This window comes from Pygocentrus nattereri, chromosome 3 (assembly GCF_015220715.1).
Source record: "Pygocentrus nattereri isolate fPygNat1 chromosome 3, fPygNat1.pri, whole genome shotgun sequence".
Classification (NCBI taxonomy): domain Eukaryota; kingdom Metazoa; phylum Chordata; class Actinopteri; order Characiformes; family Serrasalmidae; genus Pygocentrus; species Pygocentrus nattereri.
In genome coordinates, this window is record NC_051213.1 from 25460774 (window position 1) to 25487536 (window position 26763).

General features: G+C 40.0%; 1 protein-coding gene across 4 annotated transcripts in view; it reads left to right on the forward strand.

Annotated features, from left to right (window-relative positions):
* rbms3 (RNA binding motif, single stranded interacting protein) overlaps positions 1-26763 on the forward strand; it is a 169638-nt gene that overhangs the window by 91760 nt on the left and 51115 nt on the right. The gene's annotated exons all lie outside the window — the stretch shown is intronic.

Genomic DNA, 26763 nt, shown 5'->3' on the forward strand with positions numbered 1-26763 from the left:
CTCTTTCTCTCTCAGCTGTCTTTTTCTTGCTTTCTTTTGCTCTTCTCCATCTCTCTTTCATTTCATTTATGCTTTATTGCTCTTCTTCCTCCCTCTCATTCTTTCTCTTTCTCCTCATCACCCTCTATCTCTAATGCTCTTCTCTCTCCCTCTATCTCTCACTCTCTTTCCCCTTTCTCTCTTCTTCTGCTCTTTCTTTATTTCTTTTCTCTTTCTCATTCCTCTCTCTCTCTCTTTTTTCCTCTCCCTCCCTTCCTATCATCATCCCCTCTTTTTGACCCTGTCTTCCTCCCATGAAATAGATCTCAATTGCAGCATGCGTCTGTGTGTGTGCGTGCATGCATGTCCAAGTACACACACACACACACACACACACACACACATACTTGCATGAGGTCATGTGTGTCAATCTGGGGAAGAATGCATTAACATTTATGACTTGTGATGGTGGCCTTGATAGTGAGACAGGGTTGACACACACACTGACACACACCCGTCCCTGCTGGCCCATTGGCGCTCTGTGCTGTCACACACACTGCCCATTAGCATGCGGGCTAACCGCTCCTCTGCATCCATTAGAATAAATGTGTGTTAATGGCTCAGCTTCAGCTGTCTATCACTGATTAGAATGAATATGGCTGGAATAAGGCCGGAGCAGATGAGCCCTCACGCTTCTGCTCTGACCTGACAACCTCACCACCCACCCACACAACACCAGCTGAAAGAGTGCTGACCTCTACCATCACATCTCAGCGTGTTCGCTGTGTGTGTGTTTGTGTGCGTGTGAGAAGAAAAGTGAGGAGGACTGAGCGATAATTCATTTATGAAGTGTGGGGTGAGAACAAACAAATATATCATGTACATATCAGGCATTTTTGTGCTCAGGAAGGCCTGCTGTGCGTCTGTGTGTATGTCCTAAAATTACTGTTTATAATTATAATTTGCAAAGCAGGTTTTTAACTTAGTTTTTTTTTAGTGATTTGAGGCAATTGTTTTATAAAATAAATCAATTTTGTTTCTTATTTATTAATTATATTAGTGGAATTCACTATGGTAAATTTGATCCCCTGCTGGCCCCCATGAAAATGCAAGATATTATTCTGTTCTGGCTCCTACGAAATGAAAGTATTGCGTAAAACTTTAATTAGAAGTTTACCTACACAGGGACTGCATGCATATATAGGCACTTTGTATATTGTATTTGTAAATCAGTACTTGAGTATAGAATACTTGAGTATGAACTGCTCATTCCATTAGTTGTAAGATAACATATGTTTTATGAAGTAAACAGCATTGTATTGGTGTATGGGGCCTTAAACTGAAGTAAGGGGCATTTGTTACACTGGTATGAATAGTGCCTGTCAGCCTATTCACTCATTACAGGGTCCCACAAATTATGTAAGAGATAGCCACGTTCTGCATTAACATGTGTTCATATACATGCCCAAGAAATGAAACAGCTTCTGTGGAGTCCAATCTAGTACAGACAATGTAGGCGTGATCACACATTTCTCATAGGCACACATTGTTTTAAAACAAGACAATGATTATCTCTGATTACAGTCTCTGTCAAGACTAATGCACAATGGAAAGCAATGGGTTGACAATGATTATTGATTAAATATTGAATTTAGAATGTTGATTAGCTGGGCACACTGGGCAGTGTGGGTACACATCTCTCAGTAAATAATAACCATCAAGTATTCACCAAAGCCATAGTATAAATAGTATTTTACATTTGAAAATGTATAACAGGAAATCTGGGGGTAGCCAGTTTGAATGGGCCTGACACAGCTGACAAAATTAATAATAGTATCATCCATAATTTTTCAGGTGCTATGCTTAAGTTTGTCAGTAGAGGAGTAAATATTGGTCAATAAATATTGTTTGTTTGTTTATACCGGATTCTTTTCAGGTCTGCTTATTCTTACAGCAACAGACGGAGCAGCGTTTTAATGGAGGAAGGATTGTGGTGGGAGTACTGACATGTCAGGTGTGACTGTGTGGCAGTTGCAAATAGTTTACATGGCTCACAGGTCATTTTGCCTAGGGCCCCAGACTCTGGCTATGAAACATCAATACCAAGTAATGGAGTTCGAAGGATGGAGGCCTATTTAAAAGGCCCAGATGTTCTATATGTTTCTGCTTGAGTTAACTTTTAGTACTTTTACTTTTGAAATGTTTAAAGCATCAAATGTAAATGCAAGTTTGTCCATTTTCATTGTAGACTAGTCTACAGTTTTCCTTGTGATTTTTTTTTTGTGACATGCATGTGTTATGAAGTACCTAGGTAGCCTTTAAATAAGGTGTTACTAGTATTGTTTTATGTTGTTAGCATGTTCAAAACTATAAATAGAATATATTGTAATATAGGTGGGGGCTACTTCTGTCCACTAGGTGGTGATGTGTGCCTTTTAGTCACTAGATGAGGAAGGAGAAGAAATCTAGCTATTCACTAACAGTAGCACAAGCCAGTTCAGGAAATTGCAGAGGGTAAACAAGGCCATGAGTTTGAGTCAGACGCCTCCAAATTAAACGATATTATGGCAAGAGAAGGTCACACATTCCCTGCAGTGAGGATTGGGAGTAAACAGAATATGCCTTTTGTTTTCTTCAGGGTTCAAAATACTACTCAGGCTTAAAATTGGGCATTAGGAAATACATAGAATAATGAGCACTACATTTTAATATAGAATGTGTAATATATTAGGATCATTGTTTTGCCAATATCTCCCAGCCCAAGACTGTTTGCATGACTGCTTACTCATAAATGTGTTCATGTGTGCTTGCACGTTCATGTTGTTGAGTGTGGGTGTTTTTGTATTGTGTGTGGTGAGGGGGATTGGATTTGCATGTGTTGTCCTTGGTCAGGGGGCCGGGTGCGATGGTAATGAGGCTGAATTCATTGGGCTCTGTGGTGATCTGAGCCCATTTAGCTGTGGTGCTGTGCGCTTTTCGCTGACTCGCCTAACTTTCGCCCTCTCCAAACAACTTCTAAATAACCTTGTGCTGCCAAGCTGATACGAGTCCTGCTGAGAGGGAGAGAGAGAGAGAAAGACAAAGACAGAGAGTGAAACTCCTGCCAGCCAATGACTGTATCTCTCTATCTACACACACATACCAATGCATGCTGCCGCTTTGTTGCTGTAAGAGACACAGGTTCCACTTTTAAATGAGCAGAAGAGTGACTGTGGTAAATTGAAAACTATGCTTTTGAGTTTCCACTGTGGCACGCATAATGGGGCTCCTCTAGTGGGGAAAGGAAGAAAAAAAGGAAACAAGATTATTCGCTCTGATTTTAGCCTCCATGCCCTCGTGGATTGAGCAGTTTGACTTCTCGTGCTCATGCTGATAGCCCTGGTACAAGCAGAGGTTGAAGGATTTTGTTTTGACAAATTAAGACACATTGTGTTGGGGCAAAGAAACAGAAATTCATATCAGGACTGCTGTTCTCTCACAGGACCTGGTGAAATGACTACCATTTACATAAGTCAGAAAATTCTATGATACCATGACTCGTGTAGTGTGCAAAATAGGTCAAGCTCTTGCTCTACATTATTGCCAACTATGGTGAGGTGACTGGAGTGAGCATAAGCATGAACGGCAAGCCTGAACTGCTCCCAAGCATTGTGTAAGAGAAGAGCATTAGTCTACATTTGTGTTTTCTCACGATTGTTAATGTTTTTTTTTTAGACACATATATAGATATGTGTTGCGTGGATATATTGGGCAAAGAATGTTGGAGATGGAGCTGCCAGGTAGAAGGAGAAGAGGTAGACCTCAGAGAAGGTTTATGGATCTAGTGAAGGTGGACATGGAGATGGTTGGTGTGAAAGTACAGGAGGCAATGGATAGGGCAAGATGGAGGAAGATGATCCGCTGTGGCAACCCCTAAAGGGAGCAGCCGAAAGAAGAAGAAGAAGAAGATATAGATATGTGTTGCAGCTTCCAACCAATTAAAAATCCTTTATATAAGGAGACATTTTTGACAGTAGAGTAATGCACTGTATCACTGGAGGCAGATAGCAAGGAGACAAAGTTACCCCAAACAGGAAATTCAACCTAAGTGTGTTAGTGAATTGGAGAACTTGAGTGTTACTGTCAGTGAGTGGTATTTGGATGATCTCAGAGTGAGAGAGAACTGCAGGAAGTCCAGGAGCTGGAGTCATAGAAGCTTCCCTGAGGAAAAGAAAAAACAAAGGATCTTAAGGCAAAGACTAAAGATTTTTTTTTTTTTTAAATCAGAGTTTTCTGATGTAGTCGATGGGTTGTTTGTAATGCAACATAACCTGTCTATCTTGTTATGTTTTGTAGTTAAAATAAACAATCGAGAAAAGTTTTGAATTTGTATTAAGTGTTATTTGCATTAAATATATGTTTAGCTGGAGGAAAACAAAATCAAACCAAACATTCAAAAATAATTTTAGAAACAAAAACTAGGACTGATAGAGAAAATGCATATTAGGAAAAATCCATCTTGGTTTATTTTAACAAGTATATTTTCGAAGTTACAGTTTTAGAGACTCACCTTGTCAACTCTTACAGTCTCAGATAAGTGTGAGAACTTTTTTTTAACCACTTCAAGGTTTGTTTTAATAACCTTTATTAACCTTTTGCCTAAGTAAGAAAATTTTCTTTCTTAAAACTTTGTGAATCCAGCCCCAGCTTTCTAAAGCACCATGATCAGAGCGAAATCAGATTTCACTTTCACTCTGCATCGCTCCCATGCTTGTGAGAAAACAGGGTGGTAGTTCAGAAGATACAGCCAGTGTCTTTTCAAAATGCTGTATGACCAAATCGGATGTCATTATGCAAAAAGAACAGTCACTGTTGTGGGTGAGTTTTTTTTGTTTTTTTTTTCTTTCATATTTTTAATAAAGTTTTGACATGTATGGCCTGAACTGAAGACCTAATTAAAGTTTGCCACTCGTTAGCATCTTGACCAATTATATACAAATATTTATGAAGGATATTCTAATTCTTCTCATTCTTCTGAAATGCTTTGCAGTTTCTTTGCCCCATCTTTCCAAGCCAAGGACTCTAAGGGATCACATGGGAGGGGAGTTGTGCAAAGATGGACACAATATCAAGACCCTCTCTCACTGTTCTTTTTTTTTTGATTGCCTTGCTACTGAGCAAGTAAGAACCATCTGTTTCCCAAGAGGTTAATCCTTTTGCTTTCCACAGAGAAATAACCATGGCAACAGGTTATCCTAGTGCCGAGCATGGCCCACTGCATAAAGCCATTGATCAGGCTGAAGTAGTGGCACGAATCACCCCTTCGCCCTTTAACCCACCAGGCCCTTTAACAAGACATGCACGTACACAGCAGCACCTCAATATACAGCACCCTGCACCTTGGCATTTTAAATGGAGAGCATGAAAAATAAGGTCATGAACGTGGCGCAGGAACAGGAGATGCCCCTGTGTTTGTGAAATGCCTGCATGTTGCACAAGACACAGTGGAGAAGTAGTACTCCTGTGGGATTTCACCTGGCTGGACTATTCAGAGCCAGCCCTGCTTCCCTGAAACACACGCTCTCATTGTTTTTCAAGTTTATTAGTCAAAAAATGTGTATACGCCTATTCAGGATTTCTTCTTAGGTTTACTACTTTCCACAGTATAGAATGACAGTGAAAATATACAAACTGTGGAATTGTGCACTGACCCAAAAATTGCAACACCTGGACAAAATTTGGTCATCCAGACATCACAAGGCTTATGTATCACTTCAGAGAATGTGTTTCCACTGTTTCAGGGTGCAATGACGATGGGCTTTACACCACTGTATACTGATCTTAAGATTGCATGTAGTTAAAAGTCATCTAGCTCTTTAGTAACTAAATCTCTGTGCAGAATGCATGGCTTTATATTTGATTCTATGCACTTGTTACCAGTGGGTGTGGCTGAAATAGCTAAACCCACTAATTAAAATGGGTGCCCACACAGTTTTGGCCATGAAGTGTATTTTAAATGTTGTGTTCTTCAGTGCAGACCATCTTTGCCTTGATGTCCACTCTTAGCATTGTTTTAAGCAGCTTTTTGTAGAAAACCTGCATATGGTGAGCACTGAAAACTGCTGGGTATTTTTCCTTGTTTACTTGTTTGGAAAATAAAATTTATATGTACTGTAAGCATCACAGTCACAATTTAATGTATTGGTCTAGCATAATAGCTTAATACTGTAGATCAGAAGGGCTTTATGAAAAGCTTTATGAAAAGCAAACATTTAGTCAGGGGAGCCCAAATGATTAGCTAGTATAGAGTTGGCACTTGTTCTTGTCCAGTGCCGATGTTGAACCACTAAGCTTTAACATATTTTTAAATGACTTTAGCACTTCGTCTAAAAGTAGATGTTAATGCTGAAACTACTTAAACACATCACATCACACAATGTGAGCGAGTGCTATTTCTAAGGATAGATTTGTTACAGGATTGGATCAGTTTCATTCTTTATTTCCCTCTGATTACCAATCCAGCATTATTTACTGAAATCAGCCCGATACCCATCATTACAGGTGTTCCATCTCCAGATTATTGATAAGTTGTTTGTGGACATGTATGATATGCAAGTAACTTAATGCTTGTCCTTTAAGCCACAAGTACAAGCCTTTGCTTTTCCAACCCTCCATAATCTACATGATAGTATTATTACCACACATGAGCTTTGAAATCATTAAAGTTTTGCTATTGTAAATTATATGTATTGTGGATTTTATTCAGCCCAAGTGTGACTAAAGTAAAGCTAACCTTGCATGTTTGAGATTCTTCAGCCAGCTGTGTAGCTTACGCACACATGCTCTGTATGTAGCCCAAGGGGTTTTGAGTCATCCTCTCTGGTTACCAATGGGCCGTCCCAGAATGCATTGCTCTCTCCACAACCCTCAGCCTCTCACCCTTGTAGTCCGATTTCTGAGCCTTAGCACTCCAGTCCAGGATGTGATGTTTATGTAAGTGTCCCCTTGCTGTGTGGGAAATCTTTTCTCATGAACTCTTCTTAGCTGACTGCGCCTCTCCAGAGCTTTTATTAAGTTTCTCTCCTTTAACTTTCAAGTCCGTCAGGATTGTCTGACCACACACCAGATGCCATTTTCTTGAAATACGTTCATAGCATTTCTTTCTTTCTCTCTCTCTCTCTCTCTCTCTCTCTCTCTCTCTCTCTCTCTCTCTCTCTCTCTCTCTGTCTTGCACACACACTCTCTCCATTCTGCAACCCCAAAAACTTTCATTTTTCATTTTTGCTCTCATATCTCAAAAAGTGCTTTTTCAGTGATAATCCACTAGGCTCGTTGGTTATTGCATTTATTTAATGAAAAATCCAGGCTCCCTGGAAGACAGAGCTGGGTTGCAGTGAGAGAGAGAGAGAGAGAGAGGGAGGGAGGGACGGAGGGAGGGAGGGAGGGAGGGAGGGAAAGGAGAATTGTGAGGTTTCTCGGAGTGTCCGTGATGGAGGCCAGTGTTATTAAGTGTGGCGATGGTGTGGAACTGAGGCTGTGTTCCTTTGGCCCTAGGCTTGTTATTAAAGCAGCTCAGGCTGAGGCGATTTCACCCAGATATCCCCCTCTTGCCCGCTCTCTCTCACTCTTTTTCTTCTCCCCCTCTTACTCTCCCTCTCTTTCTTCTCCGTCTTTCGTGCTCTCCCTCTCTCTCTCACCTTCTCTCGCTCTCTCTCTCTCTCTCTCTCTCTCTCTCTCTCTCTCTCTCTCTCTCTCACATTCCCTCAGCTTCAATCATCAGCTAGGCCTGAACTGACCTGCAACACTAGTTACAAACTATGTGGAAGCTCCACTAGTCTTTGTCAGAAAGAGAGGGATGCAGCTTTGGCTGAAACTCTCAGTCTGAGTTACCTCGACTGACCTTGTCAGATGTAAGTGCACGCAACTCTGTGAATGGCTGGCAGCGTTTACCACACTCGCTCTTGTGAGTATTCTCTAACAGTGCTGTTTTTGGGAGCGCTCGCTGAGAATCGTGTTTCATTTCGGCACTAGCCGGGCGTCCGCAGGAGCATCATATTGCTCTGAAAAGTCCGTAGAAAGAGAGAGAGACATCTTTGACTTGGTCTGTATCTCTGCCAAGATGCTGCATGATAATAATCTGTCCACATATGCTGAGGGAGGAAGCTCTGTTAGCTTGGCCTTCCTAAGGCCCCCTCGTTGTTCTCTCATCTCCTCTTTGCTCTCTCTCCCTCTCTCGTGCTACTCCATCATTCCATCTCTCCCGGTGTGATGCCCCCCCTCTCTTTCGCCGCTAATGAGTCCCTCTGGACAGGCATAAAAAGGGCCTCTCATCAGCCATCCCCGAGATGAGTACTGCTTCAAAGAGCCTCCCCAGACATTAGCATAACAAGGCTACCTGCAGACGCTGGCAGAGACAGAGACAGCTTCTCCTCTCTTACCTAGACAGCATGAATCATTTAGCGGCCCTGGCCTGCCCAAGTCTCGGCCCCTGGCCAGGTGTTTCACAGGGCCCCACCACCCCCTCGCTTGTGGCCTGTGTCTCCTCCTGGAATACCTCACAGTGCTGGCAAGCAAAGAACCTGCCGCCATTTACTCCCTCTTTCTTTACCTGAGATAAAAGACAAAAATAGAGCTCATACCATTTACTTTTGTCAAACTCTTTCAGGGCTTAAAAACATGTTCTATGTCTTCATTTTATTCCATATTCTAGTACATATTTGCTATATATCTTCCCCCACTGTTATGTGGTCATGTAGTTTTATGTTCCAAAAGAGCCATCATTTATCTTTACATGCCCACATTTAAAACCCTTTTCTGACCTCATTAAAATTAAATAGGCTGTGCCTTTAAGACTGATATATGTAAATTATCTTTGTTCTTTATTGGCTGCCCTGTACTGTAACTTGTTCAAAGAAACAGCCCATGCTGAAATGAATGGAACAAACTGTTAAGCTTGGACTGGCATCCTCATGGACACTGGAAAAAAATAAAACTTCAGCTATTCCTCATGGATGTCTGGATGCTTTGGCTGTGCAATGATGCATTTGCTTATCAATAGCCAGGAACAACAAAGTGTTTAATAGTTTCTCCCCCCCTTTATGACATTTAGTTGTTCTGTTACCAACTGTCTGGACACTTCTTATCACTTAGCAATGTAAATGTGCTGGCTATACCATTACAGGTTGAATAGGCAGGCATATGAAGATGTGTTCATGGTTATGACATCAAAAGCATGATAAATTTGAAATGGGCTGTTTTTGCAGCTTACAGTGTTTCCATAGTCTATCAGAGTGCATATTTAATAAAAATAAAAGAAAGCAAGGAAAATATGTTTTTAAGTGATATAGCACTAAAAACATTTACAAGGAAATTCAACCTCCACCTCTGCACGATTCATTGATTGAGATGACGACACAGTCATTCGAACTGATTTGATGTGAAATTGTTTAGTGTACTTTTTATTCCTTGTTGCACCATGTTGTTCCTGGAGGAATGTAATTTCACTCCACTGTGTACTTGTACATAGATGGAATGACAATAAAAGCCTCTTGACTTGACTTGACTTGACTAAAGACACTCACCAAATCTGGTTTCTTTACAGTGTTGGTGACAGGAATGAAGAGATGCCCTACAACACAAATATAGCTCTTATTTACTTTCTAAAACCACCAGTAAACCCGCACTGGGGTGGTACTCTCAAGGGTATGTTTCTGTACCTGTAGTCAGGGAACATAATTGTACCCTAATCCACTGAAATAATATTGTATTGGCACCAATATGTACATTTCCACTGGGAAAATGTATTAAAGGGGTAGAGGTGGACCATTTGAAGGCACATTTGCAATGTTTGATCCTCAATGAATGAAAAATGTACCTGCGCAGTAGTAGCGTTTTTATATGTATTGCTGGTAATAGTAAAGTAGTAATAAAATAAATAAATAAATAAAATAGAACTGTTTTGCCTTATAGAACGCTGCATGTATCGTTCCACCATTAGCAGTTTTTAAGCTTTATTTTGTGATAGTTCAGAATAAGAGCTGGAATAAAGCAGAGAGACACTGCTGGCTGACCTCAGAGATCAAAGTTTCAGTCTGAATCAATGTTACTCATAGTAGCAATACAGCCATTCAAAAGAGCTCTCTTGTTTACTTCTAGGAGATCTAGTTCTCCAGAATGTGAGAACTGTTCTTATCATTCCTTGCTTTCTGGTAAATCTGTGTTGGTGAATGGTTCCTCAGAGGATTCTGACCTCAGACTGAGCCAGAGACTGTTCTGTCGCTGCAAGAGGAGCGGAGGCTGCCAAGGCCTTACGTTATTTGCGAGGCAGGCTTGGAACTGAATGTCCAGCCAAACAGTGTCGCTATGTTGTTTCAGTCACGGGGAGGATAAGGAAAGTCCATAGAGAGAGGTCCTTCTGCCTGGGCCTGGTCCACACAGACGCTGCTGCCTCGGCTGCCTCTGCTTTCTCCAGCTGGTTGATGTGGCGTGGAAAAGCCCTGTCGCCCAGCACCCCCGTCTGCATTCCTGACCAATTACACCACACAGCTGACTCCCATTAGCCCTCATCACAGGCCTCAGGATGGCAAGGGTGCACACAGGGGGCTCTGTGTGTCTAAGTGTTTGTGCAGGCATGTTACGAAGGTAGTGATTTAGGTCAGTGCTGACAGGTTCACTAACTGTATGGCCACAGAGCAGTCATAACTGAACCTTTAAAGAAAGCGCTGCAGGTTTTTATTTATTTATTTTTTGACCTGTCCATTCTCTGCCCAAAAATATGTTCTTTGTAGTAACTGTTACAAAGTTGGAGAAACTTTATAGAACATTCACAAAAATCTAGTGAGAAACTAGATTTAGATCTAGTGATATGCTCAAATTAATGTTTCAAATGAAGTTTATTCCAAAATGCATTAAAAGCCTTTTTTATATTATAATATTTATTGATATATTTGAAACTATATTCTTTTCATAAAGCTCAAATCTGATCTGAAAAAAATCAATGTCAAATTTAGGCAAAAAATCTGATTTGTTTCACTCTGACTCTGTAAAGTAAATGTAACTTTTTTCCCCCTTCTTGTGAGTGAGCGGCCCATTGCGATCCTGATTAATCACAAATCAAAGATGAGCAGATTTTGGCAGGGCCTGTGGATCGTGATGTCATTCGTAGTCATTTTGCCACCACCTGAGAGCTCTGAGAATAAGCCTGCTTGACATCTGAGAGGAGCTCGGCACTCCACATGGCACCAGCTCCATGAGTGCTCCCACTGGTTGCTGCAGATTGTCACAAAAACCGTTCTGTGGCTTGAATATTCTCTTGGTTTGATGCTCTGTTCATTTTCTTGTCAACTGCACCGATGCATCCTATGAGAGCATCCTACGAGTGCTACAAAGTGATTGCTATTAGAACTCCCGGCTTTATTACAGACTTCAATCCAGCAACGATTTTACAATATGACAGCCATAAGTGATCTACCGAGGCATTTACGAAGAGCTGCGCTCACACACAAACACTAGTGTATGCACACAAACACTGCACATGTTCAGAAGAAGTTTGATTTGCGGATAATACCGGTGTTCATTGTTCACGTTTGTTCAGATCTGTCTGCGCATCAGGCTTGAAGAGATTGAAAAGCAGCATAATTCCAAAATATAATCCTTTTAGGAGCTTTGCTTTGCCTTCGAAAATCATTTCATTTTGATCTTGGGAACAAGCTTTGCTTTCTGTTGCAGTCTCTCCACAATATGTCAAATAAAAGGCCTCCTTGGGTGTCATTTTTAAAATGCTCCCTGCTCCGTTCGCTTAAGTCTCTCCCTGCTGCAGTCCCTCACCCAGAACTGTCACAATGATTTCTTCTCTCTCTCTCTCTCTCTCTCTCTCTCTCTCGCTTTTTTTCTCGGTTTTTAATCCACGGCGTTATCCATGAGTGTGGTTTAGTACTGGGTCATGCACAGCCATACATACGCTCAGTGGAAGCGCATGTTGTCGGTAATTAAGCGTAAAACAACCCCGCCTTATTTTGGCCGTGCTCTCTCTATGAAATTAACATTTTATATAGAGTGCACTTTGGTGTAAGCTGAGAATCAGACTGTGTGCCTTGAACAGAAATGGCTTTGAGAATGAAAGTCGCACCAGTTTTTCTGTTCTTTCTGGCGCTGTCTTCCTTTGTGTTTGTTGTTTTGAGTGTTTGCTTTTTTGTCATGTTGTGATTGATTCCAGCTCTTGTGGCAGCATGTGTCTGTTTCTTGCCTTAATTCACTGCCCTGTTTCTGATAGACAGCGCTGCTCTTGATGGGCTGCCACTGCTGCCCTGTGATGGATTACTCTGGACTAGCTGAATCTCTCTCCCTCATTTTCTCTATCTCTCTCTCTCTCTCTCTCTCTCTCTCTCTCTCTCTCTCTCTCTCTCTCTCTCTCTCTCTCTCTCTCTCTCTCAAATACGTACACACTGATGACAGTCATAACCATGTTTGCATGAACACATACAAATATGCACATACAGCACAAATGCATTTATTAGGCAATTTATAATCTCTCTGTGGGCTTTCCTTTATTTTTTTTTTTTTTTAGGATGCCTTTCCAAATACAATATAACATCCACATACTATATAACAGCAACACAATCATGATCATTAGCATTATACACCAAATTACATTTGTGCACACACACACACACACACACACACACACACACACACACACACTGCACACACCGAGTAGCATGTAAGCTCTCCTGTGCCAGTTGTGCCTCTTTAACAAGGTAATGCATCATAAATTCATCTGGCTCCCAGCAAACATGGCTGAAAGATGAGAGTGATGGATGGATGCCACAGAGAGAGAGAGAGAGAGAATGAGCATGAGCAAAGAGAGAGAGAGAGAGGAGAAGTGGATGACAGAGGGAGAGTTAAAAAGAGAGAGAGAGGGTGACAGACGGAGTGAGCGAGAGAAAGCGACAGAGAGAAAGATTGAGGAAGTGCGAGAGAGAGTGAGCAAGGATGGAGAGGGTAAGAGCTATTGAGAGGAAGGGAAGAGAGAATGAGCGAGAGAGGAAGAGGAAGAGAAAGATTGAAAGAGAAAGCAAGAGAGAGTGAGAGCTCGAGAGAGAAAAGCAGATGAAGCAAATGTGAGAGGGAGAAAGAAAAAGAGAATTAGAGAGAGAAAGAGACAGAGAACAAGTAAGAGAGGGAGAGAGAGACAGAAAGTAAAAGAAAAAAATAAAGAGTGAAAGAGCTAGAGAAAGATTGCGAGAGAAATCAAGAGAATGAGAGCTAGCGAGTGAGAGAGAGCTTGAGAGGAAGAGAGCAAAAGAGAGAGAGGGAGAGAGAGAATGGGACAGAGAGAATGAGTAAATGGAGGAGAGACAAACTAGAAGTGAGAAAAAGAGGGGGGTGTGAGAAAAGAAGATGAAGTGAGTGAGGGTGGAGGGAGTAAGAGCTAATGAGAGGGAGGGAAGAGAGAATGAAAGTGAAAGAGCAAGAGAAAGCAAGGGAGAAGAAAGAGAGAGAGAGAGAAGGAGACAGAGAGAATGAGTGAAAGAGAGGCAGAGAGACAGAAAGTAAGAGTGAGAAGGTGAGAAGGGAGAAAGAGTGACCGTGTGAAAGAGCAAGAGAAAGATGGAGGGAAAGCAAGAGTGAGTGAGAGCTAGAGAGAACAAGAGCAAAAGAGAATTAGAGATGGAGAAGACAGAACGAGTGAAAGAGAGGAGGAGAGACAAAAACTGGGAGTGGGAAAAAGAGGGGGGGGGGTGAGAAAAGAAGATGCGAGACAGAGAGAGAGAGAAAGTGTGATAGGGGGAAAGTGAGACATATAGAGTGAGGAAGTGAGACAGAGTAAGATGATAGAGAGAGATATACAGCATGTGCTCGAGCTCACAGCCAGGGAGTCGTACGCATGTTTTGTGGGTCATGGGCTGCTAATCTTTATGGTGACTGTTTGGCGAGAGGGCCACAGGGAGAGCTGGAGAGTGAAGGAGGCGTCAAAAGAGTGTAAACATACAGAGAAGGAAAAGAGGTAGAGATGCAGAGAGAAGGTGCGACAGATGAGAATGGAACTGTGCCTTCCAAATTTGGATTTAGCTGTGGTTGCAGGGAAACCACAGACAGTATCAGCACATTTACATTCTCACTTACAGTAACACCTCACTTGCCACATAAACACATACACAACACTTATACCTTACTAGGTTGCTGTGCAGGTGCACTGAAATAGTCTTCTTCTCTGTGTAACACGCAGAGCATTTCCACAAACACGCACACACACACACACTCACACCAATGAATCTGTTCTTTTATCTGCCCTTAAAGCAGATTCATGCCACTGATGTGGTGATTAGGTTTAAATGAGAGAACAGCTGTTGATGGCAACTCTGTTTAAAGTCGCAGGCGTTTACCAGGAATCAATAACATCAGTAAAATTCCATCTTTTTTCACATTCTTAAACATAGCGTAGAGAAACAGGCTGTTTCACAGCTGCATTAGTCATTTTAATTATTATATGCATTGTCAGAGCAACCCTAAGTCAGGTTTATTAAATACAGCAGAAGTAATCCATCACAGCAGTAATTCCTGTCCATGTTTAGATAGTATGCTACTGTAGTCACTCTACACATTTGTAGTTCAAGTCACCTTGAAAAATTGGCATGATTGAGGCCAGACTGGAACATTCGCAACAAATACAAAATACTAACTAACCTGCAAACCATAAACAGTATGTTTTAAAGTAAGCATAATTATGCCAGAGAATTATAGACTTATGACAGCGTAGTGCTTGTGCACTGAGTTCAGTATATAAAGTGTAGATAACTGGTGTGGTTGGCATGGATTGTGTGCAGTTAGCCAAGGAGCTAACTCAGCTGTTATAAGCTCATTAACTTGTCTAACACAAACAGTAAAATCACAAGAGTGAAAATAATAACGCAATCTCCTGGGTGACTCCGTATCATGCAGTCTCATTTTGGAGGTTTAGTGCTGCTATACAATGTCCTGCCATAGCAGGATCGCGATTATGATTAAAAACACATATTGTCAACCAATAATATGACATCATTAAAGATTAGCCTGAATTACTTTGACATGAAAGACTTAATTCATCAGGACTCCTACAGAGAATCTCCACTGGAACTGGGATTGGTGTGAATGCCCACAGCATCCAGTAAAAACATTCGGATTAGTTACAGGCTTCATTTACTAGTTGCAGCATTCTGCAAGATCAGTTTGCCGAGGCAGTTTCACACTAGTACTGGTGGTAGTGACATCATTCAGAAGGCAGGGGATGGAAAACAGAGCTGTCATTTATGCTTCCCATGTTGCACAGTGTGAGCATACTATGAAACGTTTCTTACTGCAGGTGCACTACATGACAACTTCATAGAGAGACAAAAGTATGCCGCTTAAATGCTGATTTGAATGGGTTTGTGTATCATATCGTTGCATATATTTTCTTGGTATATCATGAAAATAAATCTATATTAAATCTTTCTTCTTTCTGCATTATAGCCCTGCTGTAATTGTGATAACAAGCAATAAGATGTTTAATTTTATATACTGCTTTTCCTAAACCCAAGGACTCTGTATTTTAGTAACACTAAACAAAACAACCCACACACGTTTCCTAAGCTGGCAGGGGAAAGCTTCCCAGACCAGAACAGAATCATTTAGAAGCAGGGGAAGGTCCCTTAGCAGCAGGGGAAGGTCTGCTCAGGCTGGGAGGAATCATAGCCATAGTGTAGTGTCACTCTAGTGGTCAGCCCAGGCAGCCTTGTTGCTGCGTTGTAATAGCTCGAATGGCTGGCCAAGAAAGGCCTCACATCCTGGAAAGAGTTCGTAGCCATGAGAGGAAGGTCTCTCTCAGCCTCGTAGGCAGCCATATTGTGCCAGCGAACTTACACTGGAACAAATGCATGCCATCTTGACCAAAGCTAAACACACATTGATATGCAAGATATGGATAAAACATCATATTGCAGTTACGTTGTTAAATATTGCAGTTGTGATATACCTTGCAATACATTAAATCAGAGTGGTAATGCTTTGTGACGTTATTAAAGATCGGTCTTTATTATTTTGTCTAAAAGTATTTGTTAGATGATGTGTATGCCTCGATTTATCAGAACATCCAGAGAAATGTATCTAGAACATCTTAGAATGTTCATAGCACAAACACTCACAAAAAACATATTGCAGCTTTATGATGATTAACAAGCAGGTTCTTTTGCTCTTTGACTAGCAGCAATAGTGGAACCCTTTCTCACAGGTTCTTTATAGAAACGTAAACATGTACGCAGTGTTTGTGCAAAAGACACTGAAACATTCAAATGTTTTTTGACATTTGCTTTACTTTGAACCCTTGATGAACCCACATCGAGTGTATTAACATATTACTTTAACTTGTGTTTAATGCAGTGACACACAAAAAATGCTTCTTCAAGGGTAAAGAAATTGCTTATATACAGAACCATGACAACACAAAGAACCATTAGAATGCATAACATTATTAAAGGGTTCTTCTCTAAGATGGGAAGACTGTTGCATATGGTCACTGTCCAAAGAAAAAACATGTATCTCATCCCTTTTTTTTTTTTTTGCGATTTTTCACTATTGTACATCATTTGAGCACAGCAGCCATTCTTTACATTCTGTGTAAATTTCGTAATGAATGGATCAATAAAAATGCACCAAAATTGCTCAGAAAAAAATTCTTTCCATAGGCTTACATTAAAAATAAAGAGCGTTTTTACCCTCTCCTGTAAAATTACTATTTTGGAGATTCATGTTTTTCTTTGGATGGTGACAATGTGGTTCTTTAAATAAGCTTTTAAAAATGATTCCATACAACTTGAAAAAGGGTTCCACTATTGTCATAAGTCATAGAAGCTTTTTTTGGTACTCTATAAAACCCTTTTTGCTAAGAGATTGCATTAAAAAAAAAAAAAAAACAAACAAAAAAACCTTTGGACCCCAGTTATAGGGCAACACTGCTTCCACCCATGTCTAATCCCAGACACAAAAGCTTTGTATTTTTTCAATTCCATTACTCTTCACTAATTATGCCAATATCCTGACTTGTGAAAAAGGTCATGGTGGTTATGCTTTTAAAACCATCAAATCAGGAATGAGTGGCACAAAGATGTGCCTCATTAAATAAGACACCTCCAAACACCACCCAGTTAGAGCAGGAAGTGTTCACACTCTACTATAATGGGAGTTAATAGGTTGAATCAGCTCTTTTTCCCCCTCCTGATTGTGTCTGTAATGTTTGTATGGCTCTCTAGCTTTGCTTCCAAATCCTCCCTGTTGGCCTCCTCAGGCAGCGCTCCAACTAGAGCGCGCAGTCCCTCCCGGCTAATGGGCTCAGCATGGGCCTCTTGTGAGTGTTGTTAGTGCTGGTTGTAACCCAGGCACGATGAATGGAGCAGTGTGGGAGATAGCCGGGTGTGGTGAAGCTTTTTCCGTCCTCAGGGAGCAAGACAGTGTGAAACACAGCTCTGAACACAGCCCTGAACACAGCTCCTCACTCCAGGACCAGCCCTTGAGTCCCCCCCCCTCCCACACACACACTGTACAATATGAAGAACAGGGACAACTGTTGGGTGTGCTGGCAAATGTACAATCTACACTAATGTGAAATAATGGGTTTCTAAGTGGTCTCACTATTTAAGAACCCCTTGGCTACATTCACCTGAAAAAAACCTTCACTTGGATTAAGTCCTTACATCATCTGGAAAGTCTTTTTAGTTGTACAAATCTTCACACTCATACATTTCATTTACAAAAATGACTCTTTAAAAAAGATCTGCTGATTTTTTTTTTCATTTTGGAACCAAAATTGGTTCTTCTTTGATATTTCTGAAACCCACTACTGCAACCTTCTTTGCATTTCACAACATAATAATTGCGAGCAAAGCAATATGTCTACTTTTTATAAGATGAAAACCAGTACTAAGCACTGATGGGATGCTATGTGAGCTGCTTGGCTAAGTACTGCTCACATAGCATAGCACAGACTTTTTATTCTACAACTTAATGCATGCACACCTTTACTTATATAGCCTCTCTCTTAGCTCCTAATGACAATGTGATAATGGTGTTGAAGAATATGCGATCTGAAATAGAAAATTATCCCTGAAATAGAGGCCCAAAATGAATAGGTCTAAAGTGATCCTAGCCCCAGGTTGAGACCTGCTTTAGACCACATTTTATCCACCATGGAAGGATCTGACCTTTATTTCACCTCTGTGCAGGTTTTATAATGCAATTCCATTGGGGCAAAAGGGGGTTTAGAAGCCATTAAGCATTTATAACACAGTCTTTAATCATTCATAAACTATGAATAGATTTGGACAGCGAACCTTTTTCTTTGTAGCATTACAACTGCCTCAAGGACATGCAGCATCAGTGTAAGTAAGCCTGTTTACTAGAGGAAGCAGTGCTACAGAGAGTAGTTACTGCTTAATGAAGTTTAAAATAGGAGCAGTCAGGACAGTCAGGGTAAACAGAGGTCCAGCTAATGTCCAAGGTCTAATGACATTCACAGATGCTCACTGAAATATCCTCAAACACTCAGATGCAAGGACAGAACTAACTCTAATGTGCTGTGATGCCGGAGTCAGCTGTAATTTTTAAATATGCAATCACTTTGGCATTCTGTTTTATGTACTGTCAGGCTGTGTGGTAATGATGGCCTTAACATTTTTCTCTGCAGATTTCCTACTTTCATTATGTGCTGTGATGTGTATATTAACACTATTGCGGCAGCAACATTGCAGGAGAGAGGAAAGCATCCTCAGCTTTGAACAGAGGTTAATGGAAAACTTTTTTTAAAAATAATTATGGACATTTTCTATAAAAATAACAATAACCAACAGAGAAGGATATACAAGAGATTTTTGTCTATGTAAATCATTATTATTATTATTTATTATTACAAACAAAAAGAAAAAGAATTTGGTTACAGAGGTTGATGTTAAGAAAGGCCTTTCAAAATTAATATTTGAATTTGTACAGCATTATTTCAAAAGGATTCAAATAACATCCCTGCCTCAAAAAATAATAATAATAATAGATATATATAATATGTATTCTACAACCTACCCCATCCCAGACACATAAAGCCACTGCCAGCAGAAACCAGAGAGAAAATCTTTGGAAGAAATTTCTTCTAAAAATCAAGGCCCTAAGAAAGAACTTTCTTTTTGAAACCAACTTACACAGTTTTTACAAAAATTCTGACATTCATTGTTTTCTTATGTGGGATTTGTTGTTAGGTAAGAATAGAATCTACTTACAACCATGAGCACAAGAGTGTGAGCAATTCTGTAGTTTAAGAACACATTATAAATCTGAGATAGACTTTTTCTTAGGATCTTTCTCTAGAAGTAATTTAATGAATGAGGCCCATTGACAGTATTTAGCATCTTAGTATCTTACTTCTGCAGAGCTATATCAAACCCAGATCAGACATTTATAGTAGGTGACATGGGTTAAGACTTTGCTAATGCTTACCACCAGCTAACACTTCAAACCTAGTGGTATTGTAATTTATTTCATCTTATTTCTTTCAGCTCAGAAACAGTGAGTTGACTGAGCTGTTTTCACATCTAGTTCATTTTCTAAAGTCTGAACTAGAATTTGGGTTTTTGTGACATTTTATCTTTCATTTGATTCAGTTGGTTTCACTGCACCAGATTATACATGCAAGTTATTGATCAGAAGTCATGCAAGTGCTCTGTTACTCCCACATTTTGAGCCAAAAAATTCCTACTTGGGTAGAGAGACACTTAATGTTCATGTATATTACTGTCAAACCAAAAAACGAATGCATTGCTGAGCTTTTATTTTATTGCTCCTCTTCTGTTATTAGTAGCAACTCATGCTGCAAGAACAATTTGAGCATCTCGAAAGAATCAGATGTTAAAACAGACAGATTATGCAGACAGTACAGCACTGATGTGTTGCTATAAGACGTAAAAAATAACGTTGTGATGTTGATTTCTCATGCTTGGTACAGACCATCATAAAACGCATTCCCACCAGCAGCTACCTATACCAGGGTTCATTTGGAATCAAAGCAGGATTTTAGCCGATTTTTGCCAGATCACAGTTTATTTGTTAATGCACACCTGAGTTTGGGTCAAGTGTTAACATCTGTCAAAATGAACCAAACTAAAGAAAAAGTTTGATCGGTCTGTACAAAACAAGGTAGGTGTGAAAGCAGCTTAAGTGCTCTGAGCCTATTGGCAGAGAGTCTGATGTTTCTTACTGCAAAATGTGGTCAAGAACTGCACACTTTCTTAGGTAAAGTCTATTATATGACACAGTGAAAAATGGTTTGGTAAAATGACCAATCATAGCCTGCTGCTGTGGTGCAGCTTGTTGGGGAGGCAATTATGAAAATTTTACAGATATTTATCTTGCTTTAAAAGGTTTTCTTTTTATCAAAATGTCCCGTACAGACAGGTTCACTAATACTAACTAGCACTGATCTCTAAAAAGAAAACTTTCCTGTCCAGATGGTGGGATGCTGCACAGAAGTGCGTTTATAGTGAGGTGTGGATAGCCAATCAAAATGCAACTGACAAATCCTGATAGTTGTGTCCAGCTTTTTGTGCAAAATGTATCAGATGCTCCATTTCTGTGTGGGAGGAGCATCTGCGGCTGAAACTAGCCTCTACCAAACCTGATAAATCTACTATGTTTAAATTTTAATTCCATTAAATATAAAAGAATAAAGAGTAAAATAAACTCACTGTAATGTAATTTAGCTGTGCTTTGTAGTGTCTTCTACTGAGCGCTAGAAACTCTTTGACAGTGCTATGAGGAGCTTCTCTTCGACTTTGCATAAACAGATAAGGAACTCTGACTATGTTCTACACTGCCATTGGATGGAGTTCACTGTTCTTCAGTATGAGAATGAATAACAGTAGAGAGCAGCTAATATGAATATATACAGTCTTATGCAAAAGGTTGGGCACCCAGGTCAAATGATTTGCTTTGTTGATTTTCTAAGTAAAAATTAGTTAATACATACACACTTTACAGAGAACATGCATTTTAAGGCACAGTTATGGTTATAAATTTTAAAAATGTAACATCTGGCTTTCCTCCCACAATCCAAAGACATGCAGTCAGGCCAATTGGACATGCTAAATTGCCCCTAAGTGTGAGTGAGTGTGTATGTCTGTCTGCCCTGCGATGGACTGGCTACCTGTCCAGGGTGTATCCTGCCTTTCGCCCAATGACCGCTGGGAAAGGCTCCAGCACCCCCGGCGACCTTGAGTGAGAAGCAGCGTAGAAAATGTTTGTGTGTGTGTGTGTGTGTGTGTGTGTGTGTGTGTGTGTGTGTGTGTGTAATATCTGGCCTGTGCAAAACCTATGGCAGATTGTTATGGATTTTTATGTTGGAGCACTAAAATTAGTAGAAAGGTACTATATTTAAGGTTGTGTCCTGTGGAGGATGTGTTATCTTTTCACTTAGAAAAGCAACGCAGCATAATTTGACCAGGGGTGTTCAAACTTTTGCATACAGCTGTGGTATGTGTGAGAGAGAGTGTGTGGACATGCATGGGTCATAAGACAAAATCCAGGACTGTATTCCCAGAAGAACACACAGACACACACATACATACATACAGCGACGCAAGTGGGATTACTGCAGGGTCCTTTATGGCAGAGAAGGTTATTCATGCCAGAGAATCGAAGAACTTAAGAAACAATCACGCTCTCTTTCTTCCTGAGATTGAAGTCGTGGTTTGTGTTCCTGTGTGAAGCACATAATAGCTAAAGCTTAGAGAGCAGGAGGAAAAGGAACAGTCTATCTCCAGGCTATAATCATAACCTACATGTAGTTTGTTCACTGACAGTTTGAAAATAGTAATATAAGATAGCTATAAACCAAAGCATGATCATGCTAGAGCATTTGGGAGTAACATAAGAAGTTCTCTGATCTTCAGAAGCTCCCAACCACCCCCCTCCCCCAGACTAAGGCATAACTCAAGCCTTTTTCAAATCTTGTTCAGGGGCCTGGAGGGAAGAGGCGGTGTTTTCATTTCAAATTCATAAATCATTCATACTTCTGGCAAAGTCAGTTCTTTAGGAATTCTTTGCTCTTCTTTATATTGACATTCAGAATGTATTTCCCTTCCTCATAACTGGCATGATCCTCCAACCTGTCACTCTTCTCCAAGCCTAAGATTTGAATAGAGTGACAAATATATTAGATTCTTTTTTTCTGTAAGGCACCGGCTCAAATATAATTATCAGAGAGGTGTGGCGTATTACGGTGTGATAGAGAACGGGGGAGTGGGTGGAGGGAACAGTTGGCCTGTGAAGAGCGCTGTGCCATTTTACATGGCATTAAAAGCACTGCTGTTGCTCTTTTAATCACATTCACTTAATAAAGGAGTAATTGTCCCCTGCAGGGCTGGGATGTATATGAACCTTTAGCCGCAATACAGCACAATGTGCTATCTACAGACATGCACGTCAAACAGCGCTCTTAACTCCCAGTGGGAAGCCATCAGTCTCACTAACCCCTTCCATCCCTGCTCTCGCTCTGACTGTTGAGCTCCAGCTCTCCATTTCTCTCGCTAATCGGCGTATTTGTCTTGCTCCTGACCACGCCCAATTCACTCTCGCTCTTCCTCTATATACTGATCCCTCTTTGAGCTTTTTATGCCTGTGTCCTTCGTCTCACCAACCCATTTTATGATTTGTCCTGTTCCTTTTCTTTCTGCAGTTTGTTCTGTATGAACTTCAAAGAGGTGGACAGAGCCAAGGCCATAACTTCTTTTATGATTGAGGGGGACAGAAATAGGACAGTGCTAGCATGCATGCTAATTATGTTAGACGCAGGGAGCTAGCATTACATTAGCAGACCCTTCACAAAGTTATGATTCTTTAAATAGCAATTGGGAGATCGACATACCATTTCTTTATTATAGTCTAGTCGCTTGGAATGTAAAAGAATTGACACTGTGTTTCTGTTAGTCTAACAGTTTTTTTAAGAACATTAACTTTGACTGCAAGCATTTAGAACCTAATTCTAAATCTGTTTGGGTGGTGGATCATTCTCAGCACTGCAGTCACACTGACGTGGTGGTAGGGTGTTAGTGTATGTTGTGTTAGTACGAGTGGATCAGACACAGCAGTGTCGCTGGAGTTGCACCTATATAGTAAGTGGAGCTGATAAAACGGACAGTGAGCGTATAAACAAGGTGATAATTGTATGCCTTATGTGTATTTCACTATTATCAAATGATGTATATGCTTTGATTCAGCGCAAGCTGACCCTTATTAAAACCGTTTATTAACACAAATTTGTTCAGTATATAAGATGAAAATAATATCCAAATGCATGTAGAACTATTTTTTTCACATTTCTACTGGAAAAACAATGTAAACTTACACAACAAATCAATTTAAATGATCAGTCAACCACTTCGATAGATGGTGGGCTGGATAGACGGATAGACAGATAGATAGACAGCCTAACTAACCCTAACTTCATTGATCCCATGGGGAAACTACAGTGTTACAGTAGCAAGACATAAAATTGGACATAAATTTACATATATTAAGCAGAAATAGAAATAAAATCACTTACAAATGTTACTTTAAGCCTGTATTTTCTGTATGTCTGTGACCATTATTATCAGCACTGTCAATAGGCATGTTTAGTTCATGCTGTAATTGGTGATAATGTTGCTAATCTTGCTGTAAAGAAGCACATTCCTGACACTTCTCATGTGTCTCTGGCTTGATCACCGATCCTGGATAAATTGTTGTTTCACTTGAATTTTCTGTATTAATTGGCTTCTATCAGGTGATGACAACAACAAAAGAATGGCCACTGAACATTGATCTTTATACACTAATCTGATGGGTGGGTAATAGAGAGGACTTTGCAGATGTAGTGTAGATCCTGAGATGTCAGAGGGATATACAGCACACAATATCATATTGCACATTGTCAGAAACTTCTCTAGTTTAACATGAAATTTGAAGTTTAGACACAACGTTTCATAGCTGTGTTGTGGTGATTTTCAAAGATTAACAAAGATGAGAACTGCCACCTGAAGACACACACAGCTCCCTTCTAAAGCTGTTAATGTAACCCTCAGGCCAGAATCATACCTTGCAAAGTAGACAAATTTGATTTAACACATTGTTGCATTTTAAAGTATATCAAAGTGCAATTCATAATGCAATGAAAACACAAGCTGCATTCTGAGCATTTTAGCGAGGGTCACTATAGTGGCATAACCCTTGGATATGTCAGAAAATACGTTCTCTGTCCTTCCTCTGAGAGCAGTTCAGCAGTTGCACATCCCACGTTCTATTTAATCTTTTATTTTTTACCTATGCAACACAAAGAATATACCCCTCAGCTGTTAGTATGCTTATTATTGTTGAAGCCATTGGAACAATAGCAGATCTGTTTTACTGACACTACAGAACGGGGGAGAGCTGGGGGCTTTCATTGCTGTACCACAAACTCTCCCTCAGTTGCTGGAATGGACTACTTTTAGTGAGGGCCTCACAGTGAGACCGATAGGCTAGCTCAGTGGGGTATTTGGAGGATTGGCAGTCTGTTATCCCCTTGAGTGTTAGTCAAATAAGAATGCACTGTGTGTCTGGACAGTGGCACAGCATCATCATAATGTATGTTTCCATCTTAGTTGTTGCCATAAAGTGTCTTGACGATTCTGTTTCCTGCTTTGTTTAATTGTTAATTTTTTAGCCTCTATTTTGGTGAATGAGGTGGTGTTGGGCACAGTTGGGAAATGCATCTCTCCATTGCCCCATTACGTTACATGCCCCTAGATAGAGCACTCACTAGGTGTCCAAACACACATTTTGCTGGTCATTTTGTTTAATTCCCTTTCTCTTTCTCTTTCTCTTTCGTTCTCTCTCTCTCTCTCTCTCTGTCTCTCTCTCTCTCTCTCTCTCTCTCTCTCTCTCTCTCTCTCTCATACACTAGTTCCTAAAGTTCTCAGTGCTTGTATCCACACCTCCCTCTGTCCTCCATTAGCCAGACTAGCAGTCTCACTGTAAGAGGCCCTCGGTAAAGCAGTGTCTTCCAGTAGCTGAGGGAGAGTGTGTGGCATTGCGTGAAAGCCCCCAGCTCTCCCTCTTCTTTATTTCCACAGCTTTCACTTTCTACAGCTCACTCCTCTGTGGCCCTTTCATTCCGTGCTTCCAGCAGTTGGCCCAGAGCTTGGGCCCAAACCAGAGGGAATAACTAAAATAAAAAGAGATGCGTTTGAAATTTGTGAAATTATGCACACAAATTCAGCCATGAGAATGTGTAGGACACAGGCACGAAAGAGTGTTTTTATAAGGAGGTTTTGAAAAGGGACAATTTCTGTCCACTACCAGTCAAAGTTAGGGGACAGCTATTCAGAGAACACTGTAAGGGATGTATTGTGTTTAAGCCAGTAGGAAAGTTTAAATGTGTTTCATAGTTTTATACAGCATCCCTGGTTGGGTTCTGGGAAAACATTTATGGTACACACAGATTATACAGTATCAAACACCTTTTTGTATGGTTACTGTAATTTTATTGTATTATTGTATTACGATATTGTCATATCACATCATGAAGTATCATCGGCTTTATTGTAAGCAAGGCTCTAAAAGGCAGCTAAGGAACGTCTTCACCAAGATTTATTTTATTTTTTAGTTCTGTTGTTTAAATGTTAGAAGAGCTGAGCTGCATTAATCTTTGAACCAGAGCTATTTTATGCTAGTTGGCTATCTAATGGCGTAGTAGATTACCTAGCGCAACCTAGCTTAAAATAAAATGTGAAATATTCAAGTGCGTTAATGGAATTTGTTTTTGTTTGTTTGTTTGTTTGTTTTTTTTGTCATGCATGTCATTATATATCAGGCTTTAACTTTTCACAGTGAAAATGTCCTTTTTCTAATTATCTTTGCACTGCAATGATGATGCTAATTTCAGCTAGCTGTAGAATTCAGTTTAATTTGTAATGTTATGTTAGCACTGAGTGGTGTTAATTCCTGTTCCCTCATGGAATTTAATATTAAACAGCTTTAGCACAAATGCTGACTTTTGCAGATTAGAACATGCATGTGACACATGTTTACTTTGTATGTTGGTGGTTTTAAGCAAATTCTTTAGTAAATAAACTTGCAGCCTAACAATGAGTATTGTTAGAGGAGCCTACTTGCTTGTTAACTTTCAAAAGAATAGCGCTTTGTATTTTCAACTGCAATTAAAAATATAGTACAATATGTCATTACAAGCATTATAGAGCACTGTCAGTTACTACCTGATAACTCTACTGCTATTAAGTTACTGTAAATTTATGGAGTATTTTAAGGGATCAGTAAAGGGTTTTTCTTAATTTTATTAAGAAAACTATTTTCATCTTTTTTAAATAACAGTGAAGACATCAAAACTACTAATGAGCACATACGCATCGCATTCATGCAGCTTTGCACACTTGGCATCCTCTGAAGCAGTGAATAATGAGGATCCACTCAGGAAACAACAGTTGTTAGTGATGGGCATCTCCACAAAATACATTTTAAGATTTATAATCTGTAAAATAAAATAAATAAATATACTCATTTACGTAACTTTATTTCTATCTGTCTTAGAAGTCAATTTCATGCATTTGAGCTTAATACTTAAAATGTCTTTACAATATGAAAAACTTACAGCCAAACTTGAGTCTAAACTGGTACTGTATACCCCTACATGAAAAATATTATTTCTCAAAGTTTCTTTTAGCTCAAGTTATGATTCACATGAGAGCATTAGTTTTAGTTTTGGAGAACTAGCATCTGTGG